Genomic DNA, 8771 nt, shown 5'->3' with positions numbered 1-8771 from the left:
ACTAGACTAGGACCAGGTGACAACACTGATGACAAGGGTGTGGAAGACAATGGGAAACCATAGAAACAGACAAGCTGGGCGGGACTAACCGGCAAGGAACTACAGACACGAGGAACAGGGAAACTGGAGTGACAGGTAGGAGAGGGGGCGTAGCCCTATGTGACAGATGCCTAACAAGATCATTGAGAGAAACTGCCATAATGTTCAAAACCTGGAGTTATGGAATTTTCTTCCTTCTGGATGTGTCCTAATACGACATCTTTTTTGATAAAGTTAATGATAAACTGTTATGTAGTGACAGCTAACAGTGAGTGAACTGGGACTGAACACAAGTGCACAGTGATAATGAAGTGATGTTGTTCTATGAGATATTTGATGTGATCATTTCATATAGCTAGGTGCAATTCTTAAAATAATTTCAGCACCCTTACCATCTTACTGTTACTGTTGAAAATGCCTTAAACAACTGTGTGTAAGCCCTTTTATGATCTGTAACGATTATTGAAGTATTAGATTCTGTGATTGGCCCTTGTGCTTTGTATTAGCCAATTAAAAGTTCTCGTTGTAGAAGCATATTCAGTGTAGCTAAATTTTTCAAGTTGTTGATTTTCTACTGGGTGTGTAAATGAAACAAAGAAACATTTTTCCAAAGCAATCCTAATCTGAACCTTTTAATTGGCACGTGCTGCTACAGTCCATACTACACAATAAACTGAGAATGATATAAGATAACTAGTGCTGTTAGTTCACATTATTGTTTATATTTTAGAATCCCATTTAATATAAATCTTTTCAACCTCGAGAACCTGGTAGTTATAAAGCAAGACCCCTCAAAAACGGGAAGAAACATTTACCTGATGAATTTTAATGTTGCTTTGTGTTTCAGGTTTGAAAAGTGATTGAATTTAGGCTAAAGTACTTGAAAATGCTTGAAATTGAAACTACTTCGTTTCACAACTGTCTGACTGAACAGTTCTCCTGTATTACCTTAACAAATACGAGCCTCTTGTAATTCCAGGACGAACATGAGAACGTGAAGACGTTAAGATTGGGCATTTTGAAAATAAACAACCATTAAATAATGTGGTAAAAAACGCCATGAACAGATTAAAATAAACTGGCTAAAACCTGTTGGAAACCAAAACTACTATAACACAACTGTCAGACAACAACTTGTCAGAATGCTACTCATAATAAAATAATTAAACACTCCCGGCAAAGCAGCGATTTTTGAAAAAAATAATAAAACTAAGACGTACCTTCAGTTGATATTGAACACAGACACTTGGCGTGAACTGGTGTTTCTGTGCTTCGGTGCTTCAGTCGGGCTCGTCTTTACCTGCGATTCCGTGAATAACGGAACGTAACGTCTCCAGGCACCTGGCGCTCAAATTCAAACTAGTGATTCTCGGCATTCATTGGCTGAACAGACCAGGCACCCACGATTCTGTCCAATCACCACACAGAACTGTTTGCTGATCTGTTTCCTGATGGATGAATGTAAGGATGGGTCGATCTCTTCTCTCTCTCTCTCTCCTTCTCTTTCTCTGACCCCCCCCCCCCCCTTCTGCAAACTTATTGCTATATATTGCAAAGTTTTTTTTTATGGGCCTTTCTGAAAAAAATCTCCTAATGCCTTATATCTTTGCGTCTTCTCACGAAAAGCCCTTGATTGCCCGGGATTGAGGATTGAGGGACCAAATATTTTATTCACTTGCTTGTGCAGAGTGGAGCAGTATTGCGTTCTAAACTTGTTGCTTTAAATGTCATTTCAAATAAAAGGCTGTTGTTCAGTACTTAGTGTATGTGATTCAATTTACAGCTGGTTTGGTAGCAGAGTTATTATGTATATTTAGACAATTGGAAATGGGAAATTTAACATAATATTTTACTTCAAATCTTAATTCATTATAATTCCAGCTTTGGTCAAATGTAGATGTTAGGCTGCTGTTTTTGGTTAAGTATAATTTCTTTGATAACATGCAATTTTAATATGCCATGAATTTACTGTTTGAAAATGGAAAATTACTGTGAAGTTACAAAAGGCATTGTTCTGTGTTTTTACACTGAAAACTGTATTTTTACACTGATAACTACTAAATTAAAACTCAAGACCCTTAAAAAAATATACAATCCTGTTATAAAACAAGAAATTCTTGTAATTTAAATTTACAGACTTTGACTGTATATTTAAAGGAGTTTTCTTAAAAAAAGTCATTTTCCTGTATTTTACAGGTATATTCTCTTATTATGAAAAAGACAGAAAAATACTGTATTTATTTACAGTAAATATCTGTAAAAAAAATGTTTTTTTTTACAGTGTACTAATGACATGGCAGAGACTGAGGGGATTATTAATATTTCAGGGCGAACCCTTTCGGTATTCCGGCGAGGGCATCCTTAACCGGTGATGCACCGGTATTGGTGACCATCAACTTCTGTTCAAGAGACTCATAAATATTGGAGTTGGATAGTGCTACTTCTTGTCAGAAAAGAAATGTTTATCAAACGTACGAACCACCCTAGGCATTTGTTAGTAGAAAATAAGAAATGAATAATAAGCTGACGTTTAACCAAAAGCTTTAGAATCAACAGATTTTTTTCATGCAACGTAAAACACAATTGTCTGCATGCGTGAAAATGTCATTTAGGCCTACCTAATCTTTTCAAATTCAGAGTTTGTCATGCACAGAGGGAACAGGTTTCCTTAGATACAATGAAAAATTTACTTTGCTCCTCGCTAAGAATGCCAAATATGTCATTAACAAATATCTAAGAATATATATACAAGCACATATCTTAATCAAGAAATACACACTAAATAAATAATTCATTTTGAAATGAGCTTTAATTTCCTTATAAACTACAATCAACGATTGAGTACCCATGTGCAGTTAACAGGATTTGACCCTACCTTATTTCTTGACGACACATGCATGGTGGTCTCTGGTTACAGAATTCAGTGGTCACAGATGTCTAACACGGGAAACAAGCATAAGACCAATTCAGAATAAAAGGCCATGACTGTTAATCTAAGACAATTGTTTTCTCTTTCAGGGGACATCGTCCATGCATCCTGGGGATGAGGTACGTGATTGACTAAGTCTTGAATCTGGAGTCTGAAGGTTTCCTCCTGTGATGATTTTGCACTGGGCTCTGAATGTCTGTGGCGAGAAAAGTGCACCTCTACTCTTGACATGGTGGAGTCTGATGGGGGGGGGGGATGTTAAAGAAACTGATTCAATAGCTTTATCACCGTACTTTGTAAATATACAGGCGGGACTCATTTTGTCTTGAATTTTGTTTCAGGTGGTGTGCTCTTGACTCCCATGGCTGAGGCTCTGTGAAGAAATTCTGTAGTGTCATTATCCTGGTCTACAGTCATGGCCAAAAGTTGAGAATTACACAAATATTATATTTTCACATGATCTGCTGCCCTCTGGTTTTTATATGTGTTTGTCAATTGTTTTTATCACATACAAAAATATAATTGCAATCATAGGAGTAACAAGCTTTTATTGACAGAATGAGTTAAGTTAATACTGTGCCATTACACTTATTAGCTATACACAGTGCTTACTTTGAAAATCAAACGATGCCAGAACGCAAACAGCGGCATGAGACAAGGGGTCAGAGGCCAACAATGTCACCGGATCGCAAAACAAAATCACAATGTCACCAGATCACAAAACGCTTAGGCACACAAATGTTAAAATAACAAGCCAATTTGTATATATAAATTACTTTTAAATTATTTACATGTGTTTTATAAGTGTTTAAGTGCAGAAGTGCATACAGATTTCTTCATAACTTATAATTAGTAGGCTTGAAAGTTACTGGATCGAGGCAGACAGTTCCCGGAACACACCCTTCAAAATGAAAGAGTTCCTGGATCCTGTTCCGGCAGGATCCGGCTCAAATTAAGCCCTGGCTATAGAATACAAAAGTAATTTTGTGAGTCGTAGCTTTTTCATTTTTTAAGACTCCTCATTGAAAAGTCACATTACACATACCAAACAACAAAAAGACTATAGATCCTTGTTCCTTGTGCATGTGATAAATTACATTCTGCACAGTTACCTCAGGATATGTCAACAGAAAATAACAATCATAGAACAATATATATCTATAGTCACCATGACAACAGTTATCATGATGTGTTAGTATTTCAAAGTGCAAAAAGAGCAGAGCTCCTAGGCATGTTAAACCTGATGTGATTCGCTAAAATCTGTGCTCCTTATTTAAAAGGCCTTCTGAGTTTAAGGATTTAGCTTTCTGCTAATTCAAAATGTTAAAAACGTTTGACTTTCTTCCTCTCTCTTTCATTTAAAGTGCAGGCACAGTAAGAAATACACAAACATCTCCATCTTCAAGTAGAATCCATGTTGGGCTTTATTTTGGTCTGGAGGTCTGGCTTGCAGCTCTCAGTTGATCGGGAGGTTCTTCACAAACTCTCTTAGGCTCTTGCGGATATTGGAAGGTTGGGAAGCAGCGCAGTCCAGCAGCGCCGGACCCATGTGGGCATGAAGGGCTTGGCATAGGTGGACAGTGGCCCCTCTCACGCTTCTACCCCTCCCGTGGACCGTACCACTGTTGCTGGAGGTCCCCAGGAGGTACCAGAGCAGAGGAAGCACCTTCTGCTCAACCAGTTGTGGCTTGCAGGGGTAGAGTTCCCTAACCAGCTCTATAAAAAGAATATTTAAAAGGAACAAAGATAAATAAATCAACCCTGGACAGCACTGGGTTATTACAGAAGCATTTTTTTAACCTAGAAAGATTTAATTCAACTAAAGTGACAGTATTTGGTAACTATGGTAACTCTCTGGAATGATTATTATCAATATTATAAATATTATTAATTAATATAGGAATTATAGTATTTCTGGTAAATATCTTTTATCTTTTTTTTATCTCTGGCATCTCTTAGCATATCAGTGGAATTACTTTCTGAAAGAATTGTTTTTTGATAATGTATTTGGATTTGTAGAATATTTCTGTATACACAACCACAAAAGATTAGACACTGTATATTGAACAAAAGAGCCTAAGCACATCCACTGTAAACTCCATTATTTAACTATCTGCTGTCAGATAATGCAAGATCTCCTGTCAGTCTTACAGAAATATTTTTTTCTTTATATTGGACTGTGCCTTAATATGAAAGGAGATTTCCATTTGATCTGCACCACAAACATCTAGCCAAAGAGCAAGAACATTCTTTTACTGATTTGTGTGAACCTTTTCCCCAACCTAGCAACCTTTCATCAAAAGATACAAAGGTAAAACAGAACACAATCATTGTTGTTGTTGTTTTTCTAAAGCCCAGTGGCATGTGTCCTTCAAGATGTTTTGTAAAGAGAGAAAAGAACCCACCAAGGTTATTGATGAGAGCTTGAATGGCAGCTATTGTTGCCATGTAGATGGCGTTATTCTTGGAATTGAGGTGATTGTCCACTATAGCTGGGACTAAGATGTAGACCACTTGGACCAGGTTGTCTCTGAGCAGTGTGATTATCTTCTGTAAGGCCTCCAAGGCATAGAGGTTAACCTTGCAGTCGTGCTTTGAAAGCATCAAATACCTGTAGCAGAGGAAGAGAGGTATAGAGCAAGCCGCCCATGCATTCATCAGGCACTCACCATATCAGTGCCGTTAAGCCCTGGAGCTGATTTGATTTCAAGCCCTTTCATTTCAACCGACTGATTTTTTCATAAGTCATTCACTTGGATTCTTTGGTTTAATGCAATTTCAAGGATACGCTTGGGTGAAATCTTCACATACATTGTAAAACAAGCTCACACTAACAATGGACACGACTGCCCTCCACTGTAATAGTTAAAACTGATTGTTGTAATATTTTCTACTCTGAAGCATCTGAGCTTTTGACATTTCTTCAGATGTGCCAGCATTTAATGTTCTCCAACGTATGACCCCCCATACAGATCACTTCTGAAAGCTGCTGAAAACATTAAAAATCAATTCAGTTCAAATGTGTTACCAGGAACATGTTGCCCACGACCATATATGGGTTGTCCTCGCAGTGGGCCACCAGCTGATCAATGCCCTTGATGGGCTCGCTGAAGTCTTTTGAACCCAGCAGGGCCTTGAGCTGCTTGACGTACTCTGTCTTGTCTGCAATGCTGTGGATGTGTGCTCTGCTGCTGTCTTTGCTGAACACACACAAGAGAGAAAACACAAGGATTGGGTTATAGTGTCCAAACAGAAAATGAACAAGGCTGCAATCAAATCAAACCAACATCAACACCATCAAAAATTGCAAACATCAAAGCAGTTACAATCAGGATGCACTTTTTTGTTGTTGTTGTTTTGATTAACTGTTTAAATATTCACCTGCTGGCAAACTGAGGAGGAGGTACGCATGACTCCACAGCTGGGATAGAGTTCACGGGTAAGCGGTAAGGTAAGGTTCTCAAGATACAAGAGGGGAGCGTTCGCCGAAATCAGCCGTTACCTTTCAGAGGTGCCGCGTCGTCTGGGCTCACGTCCCTGACCGTGTGCCTAAGGCTACGCTTCATTCGTTGCGTGTTCTGACGCTCCACCTGTGCGGCTGGAGCTTCTTGCTGCTCCAGACGAGGCTGACGCATCTTATATCTTCGCATTCCTAGACACCTTTGTCCTCTCCTGGGAATACACACGTACGAATCACCACAAAACATGGAGTGATGATATTGAAGTCCACATATTGCTTCATACTTTGATTCTATCCCAAAGGTTTCAAGCCGGTTCATTTTGAACCATGCTCTGTCCTTTAACTACTGGGTCTGGGACTACACTGTGCATGCCTTACTGTAAATACAATGTGTGGTGCCACGCACTGCCCTGTACTTTATTATTTGTTTACAATATATGTCTACCATCACAGTTTAGATGGTTTTTTTATTGCAGTCTGTTTCACCTAAAAGTTTTGTGAATAAGCTTTGTTTAGTGAGTAAACATGGGGCATAGTGGCTGAATGGCATAAAAAAAAAATCCTCATCATGTATCCAAACATGAATCGCTACCTTGGATTTCAGAGTGAGGACAGTGTTCCTGATGGTTGCCAGGTCTTTGGCAGGGATGCACTTTTCCACCATCTTATCAAAGTCATGGTGGGAGGACAGGAACAGCAGCATACGCCGGCCCAAGCGCCTGAGACGAAGAACAGACCCCAAAACAGGAGAGAACCGTGAGTGAGAGACCCGTAACTCACAGCACACCGACCATTTATCTTACCAGGTCACAATTTTACAAGGCCATCTGTGTGTAGAAAACACGATAGTGCTTCTATTACTCTACAATTTAGCAGCATTTGCTGACTTCAGCGTATCAGACTAGGAGACTAAAAGAATCAGCAAAAGATTAGTATCTGGGAAACTGAATAAGCTTTGTAGAATTCTCGTTCTGATCCCAGTACTAACCTGGTTTCTTGGGAAGCGTCCTGTGCCAACTTGGAGACTGCAGGGATAATTCTCGCTATGACGTCTTTCGCCCCAGACAATAAGCGGCCAGCGCCAATTTTCTCTACCAAAGTAGCCAAGTGCAGAGCAGTACACTTTCTTACTGCAGCATTCAGATGACTTTTGAGGAAAACAGAAGGAAAAAAATTAGGGCATTCAAAAAAAGAAGGTAATAACTATTAATCCATCCAATCAATGTATACAGTAGGCCTACAACTTTTAGCTTCTATAAAGAAACTTAATACCCATATGTATGATCTAAGTGCACAATCAAATTATCATATTCTATTCGATGGCTTAGTTTGCACCAGTTAGTGTACATCTGTATTTTTTAAACAGAAAATGTTTGCATGTCCTCTGTAAGCTAGCTAACTAGCCTATTCTTTAAGCGGTGTGAAGGGCAGTTTGGATCAGAAGAGAGGAGGTGGAATGCAATAAAAATAATATTTAACAGGATAAATAACTAAAAATATTGATATAGGCCAGGGCAATATTTTGAAATAACAATGGAAAAGTAAAAACAGCAGCCAAAATCAGTGCTTTGTTAGCTTCTTGTGACTGTTGTTGCTATCTGAAAGCCACAGTTTAAAGCTCACTGCAGGCTAACTGACCAGAGTCCTCCAGCGAGAAGGGCGTTCATGCTCCGAATGGGGGTGCAGTTCTGCACCATGCTGTCCAGAGCTGTGTCCACGTCCTGCCTGATGAAGGCATTGGACTCCGCTGCTTTGTGAAGGAGGACCTTAGCTGTAGCCTCCACTTCCTGGTCCATCCCTTTCTGCAGGCTGGAGTACAACTCCCTCAAGGACACCACCGCCATGCGAGACACGGCAGAGCGCAGGTTCTGCACCTGCAGGAAAGACAACGTTCCAGCTCGTTTCAGTCACATCCAACACTGCCACCGCCATCGTAATAAGTATAATCCTCCACTGCAATGTGTTATGTAGGCGGAAATACCTTAATCACTAATTACAGTTAGATATGCCATCTGAATTTCAATTAGATGAGAAATGTTTTTATAAAAAATGAATTTCAAAGTACTTTGCTAACGCTGACTTGACTTTGTCAGCAACATCACCTGTAATATGTACATGCTGATGGTGTCCTCCAATTTTAGAATTCAGACCGATACACAGTCAGCAAATCTAGTGGCTTACCTCTTGAATAAGAACAATGCAGACATCATGACGCCTGCTGCCAAGCACATCAGAGTGATGCTGAGCCAATCTACGGATGAACATCAACCCTTCAATTTTCTTCTCCCTGTATGAAGATATTGAACATAGACACACACTGTAACCATCGGCTACTGAAAGAAA

At 39.4% G+C, this 8771-nt stretch overlaps 1 non-coding gene across 1 annotated transcript; it reads left to right on the top strand.

Annotated features, from left to right (window-relative positions):
- Positions 1-3127: 3127 nt before the first annotated feature.
- Positions 3128-3218, top strand: LOC143523681 (small nucleolar RNA SNORD88). The gene has a single exon (XR_013133428.1). It is a non-coding gene; the product is annotated as a small nucleolar RNA SNORD88 (small nucleolar RNA).
- The last annotated feature ends 5553 nt before the right edge of the window (positions 3219-8771 follow it).

This window comes from Brachyhypopomus gauderio, chromosome 9 (genome assembly GCF_052324685.1).
Source record: "Brachyhypopomus gauderio isolate BG-103 chromosome 9, BGAUD_0.2, whole genome shotgun sequence".
Classification (NCBI taxonomy): Eukaryota; Metazoa; Chordata; class Actinopteri; order Gymnotiformes; family Hypopomidae; genus Brachyhypopomus; species Brachyhypopomus gauderio.
The sequence above is the reverse complement of the archived record's forward strand: the minus strand, read 5'-3'. Positions and strand labels throughout refer to the sequence as shown.